Source organism: Patagioenas fasciata, chromosome 3 (assembly GCF_037038585.1).
Source record: "Patagioenas fasciata isolate bPatFas1 chromosome 3, bPatFas1.hap1, whole genome shotgun sequence".
Taxonomy (NCBI): domain Eukaryota; kingdom Metazoa; phylum Chordata; class Aves; order Columbiformes; family Columbidae; genus Patagioenas; species Patagioenas fasciata.
The window spans coordinates 21,266,935-21,291,078 of record NC_092522.1 but is presented as its reverse complement, the minus strand read 5'-3'; the positions used below and the strand labels follow the sequence as shown (position 1 = coordinate 21,291,078).

General features: G+C 43.4%; 1 pseudogene; it reads right to left on the bottom strand.

The window, feature by feature from the left end:
• Positions 1–2,896: 2,896 nt before the first annotated feature.
• LOC136099983 (photoreceptor cilium actin regulator-like) lies at positions 2,897–11,698 on the bottom strand (annotated as a pseudogene).
• Positions 11,699–24,144: the final 12,446 nt, after the last annotated feature.

Genomic DNA, 24,144 nt, shown 5'->3' with positions numbered 1-24,144 from the left:
GGGATCTTTGCTCCAAACTTTCAGTTGATCCAATATACAGTAGTGAGTTTATATTTGTCTGAGGACAACATGGAAATGAGTCCCTAATCAATACTGCAAGCATTATGAAACCTGCAGTATCTTGCCCGGGAAGATCAAAGTCTGAGTTTGAAGTTCATAACTGCAACAAGCATCTATACACACTGCAGTCATGATGGCACCGAGTGTATCTGCTGTGGATGGATTAATGATCTGCTAATCTAGAAGGATTTCTCTTCAGGAGATGTTGGCAGCTCCTTACTGATGAGACATGACAGTAAGAACAGGTTACTCTATCTCTGTGCTGAGATTTCTTTCCCTCCTACATAGAGCAAAGGGAACAACTTCTCAGAATATTCCTCTTAATGACGAAACTTCATAAATGATTATGAAATGCTTTGGGTGTTCAGAGGTGTGGCAGCACAAACACTGTGACACGCTGGTTTTATTGATAACCTGCGTAGTGCTGTCATCCAGATTGCTAATATCTGGAGTAGTTCTTGTCAAAGAAGTAACTGGAGTATAAGTAGTGCTTTCATGTTCTTGTGGTCTTCAGATACTGAGGGTATGGAATGACAAGTCCCTGCAAGGTCTGAGATGTGAGCAGCGTCACTGGAAGCAAGGGCACCTGCCAGCTTTTTAAAGGTCTGCAGATAAAGTGCCACACAGAGCTGTTGGCCACTGTTCTTGCAGCAGTGAAGCCCTGGCTGGAAAACTGATACTGCTTCACTCTGTGCTCAGCCCCTCTGCAATGAGACTCCACTGCAGCAGGTGCACTCTGGTTTTAATCCTTAGGGGAAAACCACTACCTGCTGCTCAAACTAGCCGTGGTTGCATGCAGGAACTCTACTAAACAGAGTACAAAATTGCCAGGTAGCTCAAGCTTAAATCAGGGCAGGGGAAGGGTGGAAGCACAGCTGATCTCTGCTCTGCTCTGTCAGTGTACAGGCTTGATCTTGTAGCCTAAAGAAGGCACGTTTGTGTAGTGGAAATGCAACCTTAATTGATGTACAAGTAAAACATAAAACAGGCTTGCACTGTGGTGAGGAGGAAGCAAATAGACTTTTTATAGCACAGGGCACTAATTAGCGCACTAAGGAAGAAATCAGTAGTATAACATTGGGGTAAGATTTAAGCCGTTTGCATACAGAATGTAAGAGAGCTCAATTCATACCTTGCATATAAAAACTCTGATTTATTTACATCAGTAAAAAATAAATCTTAAATTTGAGTATGGTCTTATAAAACAATTGTATTCCAGAAAAATTACATTAATGAAAAATGAAAGTGTTGTCCAAAAAAACTGTATAAACATTTTTTTTTAAAGTGACCACCCAAACTATAATTTCCTCCATACTATAGTTACTCTTAATCTCATGCTTGCGATACAAATTGAAGGTAAACACTTTATTTGCAATAGTCCTGTACATTAACTGTACTGAAGAGAATCTGTTAGCTGTATGTAGTCACAAATTCATATTATAAAGTTGTAGATCGCTCCTGGAGAAGCTCTGTTTCTTGAATATAATTCTCTGTTTTCTGCAGCGTCCTTAGAGCAGCATCCGAACCCTTCAGCAGCTGCAGTGTTCAAGTGGGGTTGTGTTTGCAATGAGCCTCCTGACGACCATGGGCTTAGTCAAAGCTGGGAGAGATGCTGTGGTCGGATGACAGTTTGTGTGCCAGGTTTTCAGGGGAGCCTGGTTTTTGGGGGAAGATGCTTTGGCTGACTCCACGTCTAGCTGGCACATGTGTGAGGAGGTTTCCAGCCTGATTGCTGAATTGAAGTGTTGCTCCATGTGCCGCTGTAGCTCTTGTACCACAGATTTTGGTGCCTGGGGTATATAAATGAATACTTTCTCTCATCACCCATCATGGGTGCCGGGACATTTCAGCATGAAACCATAAAGAGATAAAATGATTGTAGCAGCTGAGCAGAAGTTGTCCTCCCACTCTGTCACATTTTCATCTTCAAAGCCACATTTAGGCATGCAAAGCGCTGACTTTCTGCTGTCATGTTCCTGATTTGGTTCCATTCTGGGTAGTTCCTGCCAGCAGAACAGACAAACTCAAAGTGCACGCGAATGTATTTGTATCTCTGTGTATCTGGGAGGGAGCTACACTTCTGATGAGGGGGAAGGCCAGCCTGCAGTTTGCCCTGCTGTTGATCTTTGCAGTACCCGCAGTGATTTCCCAGTTCAACAGGGGACGGTGCATCTGCCTGTGTGACTGCAAGGTGGATGTGTTGACATCTCCTGGCTGTACACTCTGGGTAAGGCTGCTGTACCACCTCAAGCTCACAAAGCCCTGACGATCCACAGCATCTGCTTACCGGGAGTTGCTTCTTTCTGTTCAATACCTCACCTTAAATATGACAATTAAGGTGTCAGAAGATGGCACTGAAATAATTGAAGAAGGATCATTGTGATTAAGGCACCAGACTAAAACCTCAGGAGTTCAGTATCCAAAGCGGTCCTTTGTACAGCACAACACGAGTCTCAGTTCTCCCACCATGAAGGTGGCAGGAAAGGTTAAAAATCCTGTGTGAAGGCGGAGTGCCCAGATGCCACTATCATGAAAACCATAAGAAAAATTTAAACTATTCCTATCAAAATAGGACCACAAATGGCTTTTTTTTTTTTTTCCTGGATCTCATTCTGTGCTGAAGTTGCATATAAAATCACATCAAATTAAAGTAATTAAAATTACATTAATTCTAATTTGCATCTTAATTGTGATGATAAATGAGGTGAGCAAGATCCAGTAAATTCTGAAACTGTATTCCACTGTAAAAGCCTGGGATTAATCGACTGTAAAGAACTTGTGTTTTTATTAACAAACATCTGTCTAGACTCTTCAGTGAAATGACGATAAATCCCCTCAAACGGCATAAATCAGAAAGAATATAAATCTGTTTCAGGGAGAGCAGGGTTCTCTATGCTAGCATTCTCTTCTCTTTAAAAAAAAGAAAAAAATACATGTCCTTAGGTGCCTCAGGATTCATAATGTTTGATTGGGCTATTACAAAACTACTCTAATCAGGATTAAGCCTTGTACCCTGGAAACTAGAGGTGATGAGATTATATGATGATCAAGGGTGATTTAGAAGATCAAAGCCTTTTTTGAGGGAATAAGGTCCCTAATTTTACTCCTTTAAAAGAGGTTATTTTGTTTTAACTTGTATTGGTCTTATTCTTTTTCTGCATGTTGACAAATACCCAGTGTAAAGATGTGGTTTTGCTGAAGCCATTGATGTTTTTGCAAGAAAAATCAATTGGTTCAGGATTTTACCTCCCCCCTGGAAATGTCACAACAGACACTTTTTACATAACTGAAACTTTGGTGCCTCCTGAATAAATAAATTGTCAAATATTGATAATTTCTGAAAGTTTTTGAACTCCTTTAGCCAAACAGCGAAACAAAGGACTTCTCTCTGGGTCCTGTCTTTATCAAATCAAATTGCCTCAGACTTGACCAACTGCGAAGTATTTCTTTTGCTCAGTGTAAATCTTCGAGTTGCGCCACGAAATGCAATCCAAAGAAGAAGCAGCTGCCTACCCCTCTACTGATATTTCACTAGATTGTTAGGACCAGTCTGGGTTTTTCCATGTGATGCCGTCATATTGTTTCCTAAAAAAAACAATGGAGCCAGGCTTTGGAGGTTTGGTTAGGGCCCCCTGGGGCCTCTGGCTTTGATTCTTTGCAGGTGCTTCTGCTGTCAGTCCCTCTGCAGCCCCTGGCCCACGATGTAGAGCTCGGGGTGGGACGCGGATCTGTTGGACTCTTTGATTTCGGGTACGCAAGGGCTGTTCCAAGAGTCGCCTGCTTTCCTAGGGCTCTCCTCCAAGCTGCAGAAGGAAAGATGCTTAAGTTAAGAGGCTAATGAATTGTGACTTTTTAAAACAGCACTGATTAGACCACATTAACCCTCAAAGCACAGATGCTGCACAATACTATGTAATTCCCTGTCTCCTGTGTATATGCACTGTACTGTTCCCTCCCAAAAGTCTACTGGGAAGCAAACGTTTCATATGCCGAACCGGGGATCAGTATGAATCTGGGTTTACTTGCAGGTGGACACAGACTTGCACAAAAAGTCTTGTTCCGACCCTGCTGGAGGAAAGGTCTTACCTCTGTTACACATCTGTTGAGTGAGGTTACAGTGATTTCTGAGTATGCCAACATGACTGTGGGATGCTGCAGTCAGGAGAACTGAGACACGGAAAGTGTAAATGATGTTCCTGAAGTCACACTGGCAATCTTTAGGGTCACAGGGACTTTATGAATCAAGATCTATTATAGCAGTGGAGCTAGTCATGTATGTCTCACGCCTTGGGCCTTCATGCTGAAATGTGCCCTGTGTTGCTGTAACTAATTAAAGTGGTTTAAGCTCAACATGAGTTATCTGGGAATCATTATTGTGTTTTAAGTATATAAACTGTTAAACTGTATTAGCTTTCAACTACAGACAAGCTGTCGTGTTCCTATTCTGACTGCTAGGAGTTTAATTATTTGAACTGAGGAAGAGATTTCTGATATGTGACCAGTCATGAAAATAATCCAGACCCAAATATCACCCAGTTGCAGAAGGTCTCACTTGGGCTACTTGCTTTCGGTCTGATTCAGTCAACACAATCCATCCTCAAGCCCTCCTCGAACAATATCTTAAAGGCATGTAATCTTTTATCTTTGTTCTACCTCTTGGGAGATTAGGAATCTTAATAAAATATTATTTTGTTTAACTGCACACACAGAAATCCTATTACAGATCAGCAAGATTTCTGTGAGCAGAGCGATTGTACATGTTATGCCTTGATAAGATGCCAATAGCTGCTGATCGCTGTCAAACGACCAAGCTTAGAAACCAGCAAAGTCAGCTCATTCTGTCCATGTACTGGCTGTCCATGTGGGAACCAGTTGTACTGACTTGAGCACTGAAACCTGAAACTCTCATCAAGTACCCTAAGACTGGACACAAAAGCTCTAGCTCCCGCCTTAGGGCTAATGATGTCTTAAGTCCTGATACTCCTTAGAGAACAGGATGGGCAGGAGACAATCTTGGGAAAGAAATGCTTTTTGCCTTCTAGGGGATCAGCGAGTGTACAGGAGACATGCAAGTCTGCGTATAGCACTGACATTTAATGCCTGGCAACACCAGTTAGCAAGTGAGATGGAAGTCACCCCCCTTTTTTGGTGTTTCTTCTAAAATTGAGTGGGTGGGAGAGGATGCTCAGCTGCCTAATGAGAAACATGTTGCTTGTACAAGCTCCTCTCTTAAACAATCTGTTTCTCAGCAAATTGATGTTTTAATTGGGCATGGAAAAATTGGAGGACTCTATCCTTGAGTTTGGGAGCATAGTAGAAACTGGCTAACTCACTGATTTTCAAAATGTTTTACCTGTAAAAGAGTGATGCTATTGCAGGTTTGCCTCTGCCTCTCCTCCCTCCTGTGACTAGTGCTTGGAGCTGCTAATAACACACAAAACCCCCACACAGACAAAAAAATAGGCATTGTTATATTTGTAGAGGAGAGGTAGAGCAAGGGAAGGAATGAAGGAAAGGAGACTGACAGCTGGTTGGGAATAGCTTGTGAACTTGAGACCAGATGCAAACATGGCCAGAACGAGGAGGTTTAGGAGCACAACATCTGGTTTGGGGACACGTTTCGAAATTTCCCTCCGTCAGCTGAATGAATGGCAAGGCAGAGGAAGCCTTGTATGCTTAATGAACTTGAAGGAGAAAGACGGACCAGGGTATGGTGGTTTGTCTCTTATGGCATCTGCTGCAAGAGCAGGGGTCGGCATCTGTGCATGGGGATGTGGCGCTCACAGCTGTGGCAACCGTGCTGGTCCCCAGTGACTGGAGATGAGCAGCAGTGATGGGAGGAGCTCTTGGAGCTTCTGCCTTATGCTGGTTCCTAAAACAGTTCTCTGCCCATCAGTGTATTTGCTGTGATATTCAAATAAGGCCATTTGATGTAAGGTCTGTAAAAGCTTCCTCCAGGCAGCTTATTTTAAATGTAAGAAAACACACGGTAGTGTATTGCATTTTAAATCACTGTATGTGGCAATTAATGGGCCAATTTTCCCTTTTGCTTATATTGATATAAATTTGGACTAACTCAGCAGGACTACTTTTGATGTCCATTTGTATAAATGGTAAGTTGAATTTGGCTCAGGATATATGTCGTTCTTCCAAAATGCTGTATATCATAACACTAGCATATATAATTTTTTTCATGAAAGGGAAGATTTTATTTACAGTGGTTTGTTTTGGTTTTTTTTTATATTACGCTCTATGCTCTGACAGACTACAATATAAAGATAATACACCCCATTTAAGTATAAATTAGCTAACAATTTATAAAAGACTGTTTTTCACATTGATCCATAAAACTGCCAGGGCTTTTGTCTTGCAAGGTTTGATATAAAGCCTCTTCTGAAAACATTTATATCTGCTAGCAGGCACTGGAGTAGGCAAAGCTGACTTCACATAGTACACAACAACAACAGAAAACACAGCAACAACATATAGGACTTTTAGGAAACTTTCAAATGTCAGAATATATTGCAATATTAGAACTGGGAATGCAAACCGGTCTGCATTTCTCCGTGTTCTTCACATGTTTTGTTCAGCACTTTTCTCTACTGTCCCTGTGGGAAACTTGATCCTTTTTCTGTCTCTAGGGAGGGAATTCCTGGACACCTTACTTCAGTGCCTATGACTGTCCCTTTACTCATTCAGTATCCAGGACTGTCCCAGTATTTACAATGTGCGGAGTGCTTGTGCACTTACAAGTGCAGTTTTGTCTCCTGCTAGTGTTGGTCTTGCAATCTCTGCTCATGGGGATGATTCACATGATTTCAGCTGTTCTCTGGCAAGAGTAACAATATTCCTCACATGAGGAAAGGCTGCCTGAGAAGGGTCTTAATCCTCTTGCGTAGCTTAGAGCTTAATGGACTTAAACATCCTAAGATGCTAAGAAACTAGAATAACAACCCTTTTTACTTCCGGGCTGTTACACTGATCTTTGAGTATTCCCAAATACCATTTCTGTTTCCTAGCTGGTTCTGAGTTGTTGTTTTGTTTTTGTTTTTGTTTTGTTTTGTTTTGTGTGGGTTTTTTTGTTTGTTTGTTTTTGTTTGTGTTTTTTTTTTTTTTTAAGTGGTAGAGAGAATTTAAAGGTAAGCCCAGATTTTTTTAAAAATGGCCACCAATGCTTGCAAACATGGAACTGGTGTGTTGATGCTTCAATTTCTTTAAACTGACTTTTTCAGAGCAATTAATCTTCAGTAGCCATGGGAGGTTTCTCCACTTTGAAAACTGGGCTTGGGCTGTGGACTCATTAGACTTGAAATTGGCACCTAGTTCTGAAAGCCTACATGAGAAGCTCAGAAGCTCACATTATCTGTCATTCTTGCCAGCTGATTTGAAACATTTTAATAGAGATATCAGGTGAACAGTTTACTGGCTTAGAAGCTGAAGTTAGGAATGATACCCTTCCTCTTGGTCCAAGCCTACCTCCTAATGGTTATTTAAAGATGTGTGTAACCTGATGGTTACTTCAGAGCTTTTAAGAATTGAATGTGGCTATCTTTAGCCCCCATGCAAATAAGAGAAGTTCTGTGCCATGAAACCAACACTGAATTTTCCCTGGGGTACCTGTCACAGCAGATATGTAAGTGTAAGGCTTGAGCAACCCATGGAAGCTTAACTCCTCCCTGTATTCATACTGGCAGACTGAAATCTGGGGTGAGAAAATAGAACAGAATATTTCAGTTGGAAGTGATCTACAACAATCACCTAGTGCAACTGCCATGGTATCTTTGCCCAGCTGTCTGTTCTGCACATGAAGAGAGCACTTTTCTGGGAAATCTCTCAACGACATTAAATTCTCATCAGGAGCTCAGAAAGCCAATGCAGTGCTACCCTTCCGCTTCCTTGGCCTAGAGTGGGAAGTTTCTTACCTTGCGTGGTTAAGCGCGGGTTCACTGCCAGATGTCACGGCAGCTGGAAGACGAAACAGGACCCCTGGTCGGCGGTCAGAGAAACTTCTCCTCACAAACGGCTGAGGATTGGCAGCGCTCAGGGATAGCTTTCTGGTCCGGTCTCCAGGCTGCCGGAAAAGCAGGCTGGTCTTTTGGGAAAGTGATGAAGCTTCAGGCTGGCTGGTCGCTTCCACAGAGGGTTTGGTGGGTTCCTGTGGAGGTCTGGCTTCAAATAAGGAAGAGGTGGCTGGGCAAAATATCGAATGAACATTGCTGCCTCTCTTGGAGGAGGAGAGCTGGTGCTCATCTCCAGCATCCAGCCCAGGTCTTGGCCCCTTGTAGGAGCGGGATGGGGAGGTTGGTGGGGAAGGAGCGGTGGAGAACGGTGGGGGACTTGCATCTCGGCGGTAGGCTGGGGAGCCCAGCATCCGGTATGGTGTTGGCGAGCTTTGCTTGTGTCCCGTGGGAGGGCTGAGCGGTTTTCGCTGGGGTGGTGGAGAAGGCAGCTTCTTCTGTGAGGGTGGGCTGGGCACCCTGGGACTTGCGGGGGGACTCGGTTTCCTTTGCGTGGTGGGTGAGCTTGGTTGCGGGTTGCTACAAGCCTGCAGAGAGCGTCTGTGGTGTGTTGGGGGGCTAAAAAGCCGTTTCTCCATTGGTGGAGAAGGAGGAGGAGGAGTTCTCGTTGGGGAGACCCTCCTGGCAAATGCTGAGCCTTTTTCATTTCTCCTGAGCAAATCAGGAGAACCTTGCTTCTGGTACTGCACCAAAGTCGCAGGTGAATTGGGCTCTTTGCTCTCTGAGCTGTTGATGTGTGGTTTTGAAACCCCACTGGGATTTTGAAGAGGAATGATTTTATGGGTTTGCTTGTACAAATCTGCAGCCTCTTTCCTCTGGGTTTCCAGTATCTCCTCCTGGCTAGGTATGTGCACACTGGTAGGGTTCAGCTCCAGAGAGTACCTCTGCAGTTTCTCGTCCCCTGCTCCTGTATTCCTTAGACCTTTATTAGTGATCGCACTGGGGCCACTGATGTTTTTACTTGGCAGTAAGTCAATGGACTGGACAGAGGCTTTCATTTTTGGGGAAACTTGTGCTCTCTTAGCAGCATGAAATTCTGTTTTGGCAGGCTTTTTGGCATCTTCTGAAGAGTTTCCTTCTATTTTTGCAGTTTCTTCAGGCTCAGATAAATCGAAACACGTGTCCATTAACATTTCAGGTGGTGGTGGTGGCAGGTTCTCAAGGTCTTCGTCAGCTTCTTCCTTTGTGTCCTTCTTGCTTAATTCTGCAGTTAGTGCAGGAGGAAAGGCATTTGGAAAGCTAGAAGAAACTCCATTGGCGTCTGAAGGGTCCGTGTCTTCTACTGGTGAAATACGATGCTTAGGATTTAAAGGTGCCAGGCCTCTCTGGAAAGGAATGGTGGGTGGAATAACTGGAAGTCCAAATTTTCTGAGGCAGGCCTTCAATTTGCTAGAGGACCTGGCTGTAACTTGTTCATCCTGTAAATAGGGTGCTGCTCTTGATTTCCAAGGCTCTGGGTTGCTATGTGTATCCTTCTTCTCATAAAACATTTCAAGCCTTTTGCTGAGCTCTTTCTGAGTTCTCTGCAGCTCTAGGAGGGTCAGGTCCTCTGCCTGGCTTCTGAGGGACTCCTCTGACCTGGACCGTCGTTGTTTCCTGAAGGTTTTCTGTCTGCCCATTGCTGTACTGGGCCTTGTTGTTAAAACCGCTCTTCCACTCTCATCCTCTGTCCATTCTTTATGTCTGGATTTAGCTGGGACAAACTTGATTTTTTCACTGATGGCATATTTCATCTTCAGAATAATTTCCTCTCTCTCTGCATTCTCTGTCCTCTTGATGGACTGTCTTTGCGTGTTATCAGTGACTGCAGGTGAAGACAGGGGCCTCCTCGGCAGGGCATCCTTCCCCATATCTGATAAACTTGTGTTGTCATCATCCTCGCCCAGGGTGCTTCCCTCATCATCTTCATCATCATCATTAGGAAAATCTGTTGATTCACATATTTTGAAATGTTCATCTTCCTGAATAGAGTCAGACTGGAAGGAGTTACAGGAATGACTTTTTCTCAAGTTTGCATATTGGGGCGTGGTAGAAATGCCTTCTGGTACTCTACCCTGACAAGAAGTTGCTTCTTTACTCCGCACAGATGAGTAAAATATATCTTTAAAATGCCTTTCAAGTGCACAGTCATGGGATGTGGCTGTGCCTGGCGACATTGTCCCATCACGCACTGTTCTGGCATACTTTTGGGATGGATGTCCCTGTGCATAGGAATCACAGCTTGCTTGTCCTCCATGCTGGCTGAGAGCACTGAAGTCTTTGAGGGATTCGTTGTCCACGCAAATGCCACTGTCCTCAGAGCAGAGAGTCCTGTCATCACCCTGGGACTGAGAGGATCTCACTGCTGAGGCTTCAAGCAGCCTCACCATCCTCAGCAGGCGCTCATCAAAGCTTTGCTTTGCTTTCAGTTTTCCTTCCAGGTTGCTTGCAGCAGACTGCAGGTAGCTGCATGTTTCCTGCAGGGCGTCAGACGTGAGAGAGGCCAGTGTCCCACTCACTAACTGCATTTTATTGACTGTGTACTGCAGTAGTTGTTGCAGAAGATCAGGGTGCTCCTTCAAATCACCTTTTTCTGCTGGCCATGCCAGATTCCCACCTATGTCTTTGAGGAGACTTTCACCATCACTGGCAATTTCTTCCAAGAGCTGGTTGATTTCATCAAAACGAAGCACAAGAAAGCTTACCATCTGCTGTAGGAAGAGTTGAGTTTGGGTAGCCTGGTTGGCCATATGAAGTATAGTTTCATATTTCGAGAGGTTGGGATTTAAGTAGGTGTATGCACTCTGATGAGCCTTAACAAGCAGTTCTGGGAAATCTACTTTTTTCTCTGTCTCGCACGGTGACGAAATGGACTTTTCTTTACTTTTGCTAGATCGACCTTGTTTTGCCAGCTTGTGATTTTTTGCTTCTTTCCTTTCTTGGGAATTTGCTTTGCATTGCTTTCATCCTTGTCATCCCAAATGAAAGGTGACGCTTCTGATTCACAGGAGCTTTGCTTTCTGATCTGTATGGCCTCAGTGATACTTTTTTGAGACTCAATCAGTTTGGACATAACAACTTCAGCATCTGTGGCTGTCCTCTCAATTTCCTTGTCTTCCCTGGAAACTTGAGGATCTGAATGGGCCTTGGAAGATAACTGCAAATCATCTTTGTTGTCCTGGTCCGATAATTCATCCTCCTTTTCTCTCAGGTATTCTTTCCCCTGGATCCCATACTGGTGGAATTCATCAATATTGTAGCAAGATGAACCTTTAACAAGCAGTGGGATTCCTTTATCTCCCGGATCAATACGCAAAACACTTTTGGGTTTATTGAAAGCCTTAAGACCACTTCTTGCAATTGTATTCTCAATCTCATTGTGAGAGGGTGTGCAGCCCATCCTTTCTCTGTCTTTGGCTTTATCTTTGATTAAAAATCCAAATGAAATAGGAAAAATACAACAAAAATTCAAACTTACTGTTTCATCCTGAACTGCAGACTGGCATTCTTCTCACAGCTTTTCCATCACAATTCCAGTTTTGTTGTTGGTTTTCATTGCTGTTTGCCTCAAAATCTCACGTGCTCACTGCCCAGGATCTTCTCTTGAGTTGTGCACTGCCTCATTTTATGTTCCCACTCAGGTTTTCTTCTTCAATTCACAAAAAGAAGTGTGAAAGCTCTGCTGGATTTAGAGCTAATGGATTAAGAGGACTTGTGTGCCTCACTTCTGTCTTGACAGATGTCCACTACAAATAAGAGTTTAAGTTCATTAGGGTAAGCAGGCACCAGCCAGTCAGCACCCGTGTTGTATTTATTAAGGCAGTTTTTTTTCTGCACTATATTGGGAGGCAAAGGGACTTGGTAACTGTCCCTCCTTTATTTCCCTTGTTGCAAAAGCATAACACACGCTGAATGCAGAGATTCAAAGGAAGATACTGTAGTTTAGAGGCCTTTTTGAAGGGAAACTATTTGAACAGGTGCATAAATGATACTCCTGAACTAAGAGAAAGGTGACCTTGACCAAGTATACTTCTATGGGAGAGTACAAGACACGAAATCCAAGGGGTTAGAGACACCTGTTAGACTTCTGCCTTGAGGGGCTTCAATTTTTTCCCCTGCTTGCCAGTGACAAGCTGTTTACTCTTCCTTCTAAGACTTCCAAACAAGATTTTGATTTTTTTTCTTCCCCTCAGTTGATAATTCTTGGAAAGTGGTTTTTTTCCTCTTCTAGATAGTTTCACAACCTGAAAAGGTGAACTGCACGATAACAGTATTTATAGAATAAGTTTTGCATATGTTGTCGAGATGGTATTTGCCTCTAATGGATCTAAACTGTAAAATTTTAGATGAAAGAAAAATTAAATCCAAATTCATATTTTCCTTCCTCTGAGTGTCTTGGGATAAAATCTGAATGTTTTCTTTGCAGTCACAAAAGTGATTTGCTTACTTTTATTTCTTTTCATCACTTAGGGCTTAGTTCTCTGAACTGCAAAACTTTATGGGTTAAAACTATAAGAAAAAAGCTAAAAAATTAAAAACACAGACCCATTTCTGAAAAAAAAAACACCAACCAACCAACCAAACCACAAAACTGTTGTTTGGTTCACTTCTGAGATCAGAACAGAATAATCCTTTCTGAAAGAGAAATTTAAGAAGCCAAAGTAGGAATTGAATGAAGCAGAAGATATTTATCTTTTCCAAGTATTGATTTATGAAGGGTGGTATGTGGATGAGGGTGAAAATAGCAATCCCCCCCACGCCAGTTTCCCTTTTCATTACTCAGACTGGCCTAAGTGGATTAGTCTTCTAATTTCCAGATACAGCTTTTCTGCCAAAGGTGGCCATTTCTCAGTGTCACAAGGTCACAGACAGCAGTGGCCAAATCTAATGCTGGGTAGACACCTGCAGCTTCTCTCTAGATTTCTAACTGCATGGTTGAGGGTAACATGTCTGAATCCTAAAAATCTTTGCATGCTACCAAGGCTATAAAACATTCTTAGACTTTAACGAACAGCTTACATGATTCATTCCTTGGTGCTGGACTGCAATAGCTGCATGGAAAGTTGTTATTCTCTGTAGCCTTGTTGTTGAAATCTCTTTTTATGTTCAATGGGGGCAATAAAATTATTGTGTTTGTTGAGGGTTTTGATTGTGGGATGACTATAAAACCGTGGTAGATGTATTGCTAACCCCCTCTCCCTTCCTCTTCCCCCTTTAGCCCCCCCCTCTCCCCCCTTCCCACTAGGGACAGACGATCAGGAGGGAAAGAAGGACAGAGAGAAGAGAGTTGGAAAAGTTAAAAATGTTTTACTAATGCTACTAATAAGAATAGAGAAAATAATACAAAATACACAAAACCAATCTTGAAAGTCCCAGCAACTGCAGAGCCAGCACCCAAAGTCCTGGATTGGACTCTGCAGCCAACCGGAGCTGGATTCAGTCTGTCACTGGGCCTCAGTTTGCAGGGACGGCCCACAAGGTCCTCTCCTAATGTCAGCCATAAGGAAAAAGGGACGAGATCCTCTTGATCTCCCACTTTTATATGAAGTATTCACGTGAATGGGATGTTATACTCAGTTGGTCAGTTTCTTGGTCACCTGTTTCTCGTTGCCCCTCTCACGAGATGTCCATCCATGCTTATCAATAACTTTGCATTCCATTGCTGTGTTTACCAAAACATATATCTGGTTCTCCAGGAAAATGCAGCTAATATGAAGGCTTTAGCTGACAGGCAAATTCACTAAAAGAGAAACTTGGTTTTAACAAAACCAGGACAGTGTTTTACCAGGGACAGGGCATGTCAGTGATTCCCAGCAAAATTTTTAAAACGACGTGCTTTCTCTAAAATAATTTTCTGGAACACAGAAATTGTACTTAATATACATGGTGGCATAGTAATTTCTGAGACTCGTGTTGTGCTGTACAAGGGACCCCTTTGGATACTGAGCTCCTGAGGTTTTAGTCTGGTGCCTTAATCACAACGATCCTTCTTCAATTATTTCAGTGCCATCTTCTGACACCTTAATTGTCATATTTAAGGTGAGGTATTGAACAGAAAGAAGCAACTCCCGGTAAGCAGATGCTGTGGATCGTCAGGGCTTTGTGAGCTTGAGGTGGTACAGCAGCCTTACCCAGAGTGTACAGCCAGGAGATGTCAACACATCCACCTTGCAGTCACACAGGCAGATGCACCGTCCCCTGTTGAACTGGGAAATCACTGCGGGTACTGCAAAGATCAACAGCAGGGCAAACTGCAGGCTGGCCTTCCCCCTCATCAGAAGTGTAGCTCCCTCCCAGATACACAGAGATACAAATACATTCGCGTGCACTTTGAGTTTGTCTGTTCTGCTGGCAGGAACTACCCAGAATGGAACCAAATCAGGAACATGACAGCAGAAAGTCAGCGCTTTGCATGCCTAAATGTGGCTTTGAAGATGAAAATGTGACAGAGTGGGAGGACAACTTCTGCTCAGCTGCTACAATCATTTTATCTCTTTATGGTTTCATGCTGAAATGTCCCGGCACCCATGATGGGTGATGAGAGAAAGTATTCATTTATATACCCCAGGCACCAAAATCTGTGGTACAAGAGCTACAGCGGCACATGGAGCAACACTTCAATTCAGCAATCAGGCTGGAAACCTCCTCACACATGTGCCAGCTAGACGTGGAGTCAGCCAAAGCATCTTCCCCCAAAAACCAGGCTCCCCTGAAAACCTGGCACACAAACTGTCATCCGACCACAGCATCTCTCCCAGCTTTGACTAAGCCCATGGTCGTCAGGAGGCTCATTGCAAACACAACCCCACTTGAACACTGCAGCTGCTGAAGGGTTCGGATGCTGCTCTAAGGACGCTGCAGAAAACAGAGAATTATATTCAAGAAACAGAGCTTCTCCAGGAGCGATCTACAACTTTATAATATGAATTTGTGACTACATACAGCTAACAGATTCTCTTCAGTACAGTTAATGTACAGGACTATTGCAAATAAAGTGTTTACCTTCAATTTGTATCGCAAGCATGAGATTAAGAGTAACTATAGTATGGAGGAAATTATAGTTTGGGTGGTCACTTTAAAAAAAAATGTTTATACAGTTTTTTTGGACAACACTTTCATTTTTCATTAATGTAATTTTTCTGGAATACAATTGTTTTATAAGACCATACTCAAATTTAAGATTTATTTTTTACTGATGTAAATAAATCAGAGTTTTTATATGCAAGGTATGAATTGAGCTCTCTTACATTCTGTATGCAAACGGCTTAAATCTTACCCCAATGTTATACTACTGATTTCTTCCTTAGTGCGCTAATTAGTGCCCTGTGCTATAAAAAGTCTATTTGCTTCCTCCTCACCACAGTGCAAGCCTGTTTTATGTTTTACTTGTACATCAATTAAGGTTGCATTTCCACTACACAAACGTGCCTTCTTTAGGCTACAAGATCAAGCCTGTACACTGACAGAGCAGAGCAGAGATCAGCTGTGCTTCCACCCTTCCCCTGCCCTGATTTAAGCTTGAGCTACCTGGCAATTTTGTACTCTGTTTAGTAGAGTTCCTGCATGCAACCACGGCTAGTTTGAGCAGCAGGTAGTGGTTTTCCCCTAAGGATTAAAACCAGAGTGCACCTGCTGCAGTGGAGTCTCATTGCAGAGGGGCTGAGCACAGAGTGAAGCAGTATCAGTTTTCCAGCCAGGGCTTCACTGCTGCAAGAACAGTGGCCAACAGCTCTGTGTGGCACTTTATCTGCAGACCTTTAAAAAGCTGGCAGGTGCCCTTGCTTCCAGTGACGCTGCTCACATCTCAGACCTTGCAGGGACTTGTCATTCCATACCCTCAGTATCTGAAGACCACAAGAACATGAAAGCACTACTTATACTCCAGTTACTTCTTTGACAAGAACTACTCCAGATATTAGCAATCTGGATGACAGCACTACGCAGGTTATCAATAAAACCAGCGTGTCACAGTGTTTGCGCTGCCACACCTCTGAACACCCAAAGCATTTCATAATCATTTATGAAGTTTCGTCATTAAGAGGAATATTCTGAGAAGTTGTTCCCTTTGCTCTATGTAGGAGGGAAAGAAATCTCAGCACAGAGATAGAGTAACCTGTTCTTACTGTCATGTCTCATCAGTAAGGAGCTGCCAACATCTCCTGAAGAGAAATCCTTCTAGATTAGCAGATCATTAATCCATCCACAGCAGATACACTCGGTGCCATCATGACTGCAGTGTGTATAGATGCTTGTTGCAGTTATGAACTTCAAACTCAGATTTTGATCTTCCCGGGCAAGATACTGCAGGTTTCATAATGCTTGCAGTATTGATTAGGGACTCATTTCCATGTTGTCCTCAGACAAATATAAACTCACTACTGTATATTGGATCAACTGAAAGTTTGGAGCAAAGATCCCAACTTTCCATTTCTTGGCCATTTTGGATGAATAATGAAAATGTAAATGTCAAAAAAAAGATGTGCAGATACAGACAGTAGGCACTCAGCTGGACAAGGTGGTCAAGACCCAGGACCACGTTATCCCTCTGATCTCATTTTGGTTCATCTCACATCTGCCTGCCCTGCATATACCCTGTTCCACCACTGCAAGCACAAAATTATCTGCAGCCTTCACCATCCCTAATTGCTCTCCACTTTACTGACATACTGAATTTCAAAATCTGGCCGCTTACCTGTCCTCATCCTTTCTTTAGTAATATTCCACTCTGTGACTGCATTAAGTAATCCTGTGAGGATTTCTGGAGTTAGACTGTATAGAGTACAGCCTTTATCAAGGTTCTTTTAAAGGAGAAAGGGGTTATAAGCCTGTCTTACTCTGTATGAATCCCTCTTGCTTTAATAAAGTTTTCCTTGAGGCATAGATGAATTGATTATATAGCAATTAAGAAGAAACTGAAAGCTTTCAGTGTTAAAGGCTGCTCTTCATTTATTATTACTATTACTAAACCACTGGGTCTTCAGCATATGAATGAATGAAAGCTGAGGCCTAGGGCTGCCAACACAGCAATGTCCTTCACAGTATCACAGTATGTTTGGGATTGGAAGGGACCTCAGAAGATCATCCAGTTCAATCCCCCTGCCGGAGCAGGAACACCCAGATGAGGTCACACAGGAACATGTCCAGGTGGGTTTTGAATGTCTCCAGAGAAGGAGACTCCACAACCTCCCTGGGCAGCCTGTTCCAGTGCTCTGTTACCCTCACTGAGAAGAAGTTTCTCCTCAAATTGAAGTGGAACCTCTTGTGTTCCAGCTCGATCCCATTACCCCTTGTCCTATCATTGTTTGCCACTGAGAAGAGCCTGGCTCCATCCTCACGGCACTCACCTTTTATATACTTATAGACATTAATAAGGTCCCCCCTTAGCCTCCTTTTCTCCAAACTAAAGAGACTCCCCAGGGCAGTGACTGTAAAGCTGGGAACAAAACTTTCCAGGCATTCCAGTAGACACAGAAAGATATATAGCAAGGCTGACATGGCGCTACAGGTAAAACCTAAACCAACAAATTCACTGGCTGCTTGGCTTTTGAGTGTGACTCTAAGAAGTCAGCCTAATGGGGCAATTTGCACCTTGCAGCCTTCCTGCCTCTTGAACCCAATATCAGTGTAAGAGTCTTATATTCAAACTCTAAATTAAACCTGTCGGTATAATACATTTTTTTTTTTTTTTAATATTTTTAATGTTTTCCTCCACTTCGAAGTGTTGTGTCTTTTCTTGTAAATAGAGTTACCATAGACATTGAGGGCACAAGGTAATGCATCTCTCTGGAGTTTTTTAATACTGATGTTTTTTAATCAATAACCTGATATCCAATGCAGATCCTTTCATCCTCATATTTCGGAGAAAACACATGCATATACGTACATGCGTTAATGGCATACCAGTAGGCTTCCATAGCACGCTTTTTCATGTGGATAAACCAGGCAATGGGGAGCATGAGGGCTGCCCGGCTGGCGCTCAGCGCTCTGCAGACAGACACAGGGCTCCTGGTAAGCAGTTACCTAATTCTGAATCTGAGACAAATATAATGTCGATCCACGTATCACATTAACAACAGCTGGTAACAGGATATCTCTAAGGTGCAAAATGAAGAAATAATCTAGAAAGCACCATGGACAGTTGAAATAAAATTACAATGCTACATTCTTCATGTTGAAAACCTCAGGACTTCAGAACTACTTATCCTACCAATAGCCAAGAGTGGGAGAAAGCACGTACTGCACCTCTGAGCTCTGCCAGCCCAGGCGAGGCAACAATTTCCCCATCCAGCCCTGCAGATTTCTCTTGACAGCCAAAGAGCTAGGAAAAGCTTTTCCACAGGGAAATAAAAGAAAAAAAAGCTGCTGGAAACACACAACAAGCGCAGTAGGCATTTAGATGCCCAGTGTATTCCCAACACAACGGCTCAGCAGCCTGTCTGCTCCAGCCACACAGTGAAGTTTGTCGTAACTGCCACAGAGGCTGTTTACAAACCAGCAAAAATAGAAAGGCACTTCTTTAAATAAACAGTGTACTAGTAACTTTAGGAGTCCTTCGATGGGTTTGATTTAGACTCCTTGCAGTGAAAAGGAGACTAGAACTTGTGCGAGCGTCTCTGTTCTTCAGATGATGCTTCCCAGGAGACTGACATGCTCCAGAAGTTCAAGGCAACAGCTCTGGGGCTGAGCATCTCCCACCACCCATTTTGGGATGGCAGGCCAGCCCAGCAAAGAGGTAAGCAGAAAGCTAGCACAGGGCCCAATGGATCCAGTTATCTTGAGGTTTCTATCTCAATTTTTTTTTCCTCCTAAATTTGCATAATACTGAGCCAAGACCTGAGCTATATCTAAATTTAATTTTGTAAGCCAAGCACTTAGCAGTACTCTGAAGCACCATCAGGAGGACCATGCATCATCCACGTTTGTTTATTACCATGTTTGAAGACTAAGAAATGTTTCTGATGTGAAAGAGCAGTGACTTCAAGGAGAGGGAAAAATACTACCCTTCCAACAGCAAGTTTCACTGTCTTTACTACAGTGTTTTAAAAAGATCTGAGAAAATATTAGAGCAGAGAGGGGGGTAAACAGGCAGTCTGTTTCCATGATTTTGTCTCCAAGGAAAACAAAAAAGACATATTCGCTTTGCTGGTAATGGCAACCCTGTAAGCTCACGGACTGTTCTTCCCTCCATCATGCTACCCTGCCTGGGCTTTACTAGGCCAGGATTAGATGATAGCTAAGCAAACACACACAGCTACATAAAATAGATTGTTTTCCTCCAGAAATCCTAATTCATACCTCACACATGCATTTTCTTTTGTAACATCAGAAACTGGCAACCATGCAGAATATGCTGACAGAATGTTATGGTTTGCACTGGGCTGTGAAGTGTTTTTTCCTAAGGCACAGGAATAATGGCAGCTACACGTTAAAATGTAAGTTTAGCAGATTCAAATGATTATGAAACAAAACTGTTAAACAATTTCTTAAGAGGCAGCAATGTCAATGATCACGCAGTTCATCAAGAGTCAGAGCCAAACCTAGAAGTGCTTGTTCCAGCTACACAGGAATTCATTACGCTGGGAAGCACTGGCCCATGGCAATGAGTTGTCACATAGCTCTGGGCTGAACGGCACCCAGGCTGGAGTATAAATAGATTTGTGAAACCCTTCTCACCTGTTGTTGGCCTTATGGTCCGCTCATCGTCTACAAACAAGTTACAAACAACACTACTTTACTGCTGTTCTGGGTAAATGCACATATATCTGCCGTCTGAAAAGCAGGGCATGTTTTCCCCATGAAATACGTTTCCTCTTCTTACATATAAAATTGTGATTGAAGGCAGCTATAAGCCAGAAATTACTCGGATTGCAAATGTGCAAAGCTTTGGGATTTGGGCCAAGTATTCTTCAGGTCTGTTGTGAGCAAAGGATATATCTAGTTAGAAAACTTTATTCTATATAGGACCTTTTGGGTACATTGTCTCCCAAATGTGTAAATAAATGATGCCATTGCAATGCCAAATAATGAAAAGTAGCAGCGGATGACACAAAGAAGCCATGGCAAAAGACAAAGAGGAGGAGAGGGCCACTAAGGAAAGGATACAGTGGGACAGATTTATGCATTGTTGGAAATGCACTAAGGAAGATCTTAGGCCAGCTTTTACTGGGACAAGTGCAATCTGTAATTTTGAAAACAAACAAACAAACAAACAAACAAACAAAAACTATAGCTTCCTACAGGCATGAAACATGAACTACTGTCACCCCTGGGCAGGACCAAAAGAGGGGCACGCTGTTACCATTACCGTCAAATGGAGCATTAATGGCAGGATCACAGGGAGGTCCAGCCTGCAGGGCCACCCACCAGCACCACTGGGCTGAGTTAGCTGGAGGGTGGCCGTTCCCTGGGGAAACAGGAGCATGTTTTGTTTTCACTGAGTGATACTGAAAATAAAAAACTGCCAGAATAATACAGTAATCAAAGCAATAGAGATCCTGGTACTGGCAGAATTATGCACATGTGAAAGTCATCTTATTAGAATAGCCAACTTCCCTTCTTGAAATAACACATACTACTACTTGTATGTTTGCACTGACAGAAATGTGTCAACACTGAGAAGTTTTATAGTCTGATCTATTATATACACTGACAGCATGCACAGACGAGGACTATTGTGAAAAGGAAGTGTCTCTACGTATAGATGTGTGCGTACAGATGTGTGTGCATCTGCAGAGGAAGCCCCAGCAGCAGCAGTTGAATCAGAGGGAATGTGACATTTGAGGCCGTGCCCGAGAGCCGGGGCACAGCTGCAGTGCCGGCCGCAGGGCACCGACGACGTCCCTTCCAGGAGCCAGCAGCAGGGAGTGACAGACCTGCACATCCTGCAGCCTTCACCCCAGTCTCCAAAGGGGGCCGAGGTTGTACGTGCTGCTCTCAAATGCAGCAGAGGTGAAACCTGTTAAACCACCATGAAAATAGCACAGCCTTTATTTATCCAGGGCACAGCTATTAGCACAGAGCATGGCTTTTACAGCTCCTTTACCTCTGCCAACTGCATTCAAAGCTGTTGGGGGGCTTTTAAGGAAACACAGGGGCAGTTTGTTGGCCAGAGTTACTGTTTTTTTCAGCTAAAGATATCAAGGCAGAGTGGAGGCTTAATGGTTCGGGTCAACTCTAATTTTAACTAGAGTGGTTTTCTCACCTCTGTCTGTATCAAAGGCAGTATCACAGTATCAGGATTCAGTGTCAGCTGTCAGAGATTTGGTAGCAATGCAACCACTTTTATTCCCATCGTCACTATTTACCAAGGACTAAAATAGCCACCTCAGTGCAAATCCCCTCCCTCTGCTTGAGAGAGGGATTGCAGCACCTGGTTCCCAAGCTCACCTTTAACCTTGGCAAGAGCAAACTCTACCAGAATCACCTTATTATGATCCATGCCCCAGCTGCACCTCAGCAAAAGCAGCTCCCTTCAGGTGCATTCTTTAATTCTTTGCTCCACCTCTCACAGCAGCACCATGAAGCAGAATCAACATTCTTTACAACAGGAGCCTTCAGCCTCTGCACCATGCTTTGGGTCCAGCCTTCCTTCCTTGTCCTCCCAGTTTGCCATTCATTTTTCCATATCCTTCCCAAAGTCTTCTTGGCACTGCCAAGTTCATGCACGTACATTCTGCTGCAGGGGTTTGTGGTTGCACTTCCACAGGCAGATTCAGGGTCCAGCTAACCCATTTGCATGGCACATGCACTCCGAAGAGCGGGTAAGTCATGCCATCAGGTGTGTGCTTTGACTCTCGGTGAGAAGAAAGTGCCCATTTGAGGAAAAGATGAATTTTGCAGACTGGATTCAGTGTATGTAGCACCAGTCTCTCTGCTCATGCAGCTTCAGAGTTCTAATGCCCCCTTGCACAGGGAGATGGCAAAAGACCACTCCCTACTCTGCAGGGGAATGTAAACTTTCTTCACTCCTTTATGGTAGACACCATATTTACCTTTTCTCCCCTGCCTTCCCTTATGACAACTCTACCTTCATCAAGCAGGAAGAACCTTCTGTGACAGCCAGGGTCTGTACTGGGCCTCTGGAAGGATGTAGGGTAAGAGTAAGCCAATGTACAAAGTTGCCATTCATTTATTTTCCTATCCTAACTTCTGTGGTTTAGCAACTGCACTGCACATTAAATGAATTAAACTGGGCCTGCAAGTGCAGCTTGCAGTTTCCTCTCTGGTGAGACTTCTGTAATAAAATTATAATAAAAATAAGTTTGAGAAGTTAAATATTTAAATTCTTATCAGTGCTGGAAAAAGGTTCAACACTGATTTGCCTTTTGTTTGTGCCATCCAAAAACCTTAGTAGCTTCTTAATGGCTTCTGAGATGTGCCCCTGTGCAAACCTGTGGCAGGAGAGCTCGTCTGAGCTGAATTAACCTTCACCCATTAAACCCTCTGCTTGTCACCAGAGACATTGTCAGCTAGATTTGATCTCACTGTTGTAGGACTGCCCCTCTTACAGGGAAACTGCCTCAGCTGGAGAGTTAAAAAAATAAAACACCTGGACAGAATAGGTACTGGCAGGCAATGCTTTATTCTCACCAGCTGTGGGGAGCAGTATGCGTGAAAGCACCACTCAAGGCCAACAGAGAGTTAAGAAACCAGTTACAGGGGTTACATTTCAAACCAACTTTGCAAGTGCTACAGCTAAATGCATGAAAACACGCTCTAGAGACCTCATATCATGTGCACAAAAGCTTTTTTCCCCCCCAAGTGCAGAAGGTTCCCCCCACATTCCCAAAGGCCCAAGCATAGCCAAAGAGAAAGTAAAACTAAAGGACTGTTATTCAGCCCAGCAAAAGCAGCCTGTGCAGGGAGCACTTACGGGGCTCCGGAGGGAGAGACCTGCAGAGGAGGAAAACAGCAAGAATAACTTTTGAGGTAGAGGAAGCAAAACCAGGAGGCCCTCGAGAGATGCCAGTTGCTTAATTAAAACAAAACAAAACAAAAAAGGCAGAAAAGCAACCTGTTGAAATAGATCTCAGGCAGTAGCAAACTGCAGGTGCTTAAGGAAGTGACATAGTTCCAGATCTGCAATTTAAACAAGGGGCAATGGGTACCAACTAGAACACAAGAGGTTCCACTTATATATGAGATCTGCAAGGACTGTGGCTTCCGCTGCAGGATCTCCAGAAACACTGGTGTTTCAGAGCCAGGTCCCTGGCTTAGATCGCATACCAAGACTTCATAGAGATGAGTTCCTGAGTACTCCCTGCTACCAAAAGTTGGGAGTTCAAAAAAAAAAAAAAACAAACAGCAGCACAAAACATTTTAGAAGAGTCTACTAAATAATTTTGCCACTTTAATACTGTACTAAAAAGAGATTCCTTAAGAGGTGCCACAGTGCAACCATTTTATCTGGCAAGTTAGAGTCCTGCATAGCTTCAGACATACTGAACAATGCAGCACATAAACATAAGACCATAAAATTCCTGGAATGGTCAGATCTCCCTGGATTATTCTTTGACCTCCCAGCTTCCTACAAGGTCCTTGTATCTGTCAAGAACCTGTCAAGGCGCTTTTAAACTTCCATGGGCCCAGTGTGTCTCATGCTGTTATTTTCCTGTTTTTTCTTCTCCCCAAAACTTCTATTCTTCTTTCTTTCAAAACCCTGCCAGTATATGGAAGATTATGTGAACAGAGATAAGGCTGCTTTGTTTTCATATCTGACTACACAGATGCACCAACATCTGCTGCTTTCAGCCCTTCCACTCTTCTCTCATCACTCCTCCCTCTTGTGCTTCCAAATCTGTGTATGGTGAAGGACTGGCACATCTCCTCCTCACTGTTTCCTGAATCTCAGGTTCAGAAGTGCTTTACTGGTCTGCATAGAAGGCAAATTCTTCACATCTCAAAAGACGGAAAGACATTTAGAAAATCTATATAGTTTTAAAAAAATATACCTTGTCCCACAATGCCTGCACACAGCTTACCTTTGCCCAGGACACCCTCAGCCCACTCACTGCCCAGCCAGCACCCCATGTGCAAGGTGTCACAGCCCCCTGCCACAAACCGCTCTCCTGCCCCTCCCCAGGGGTAC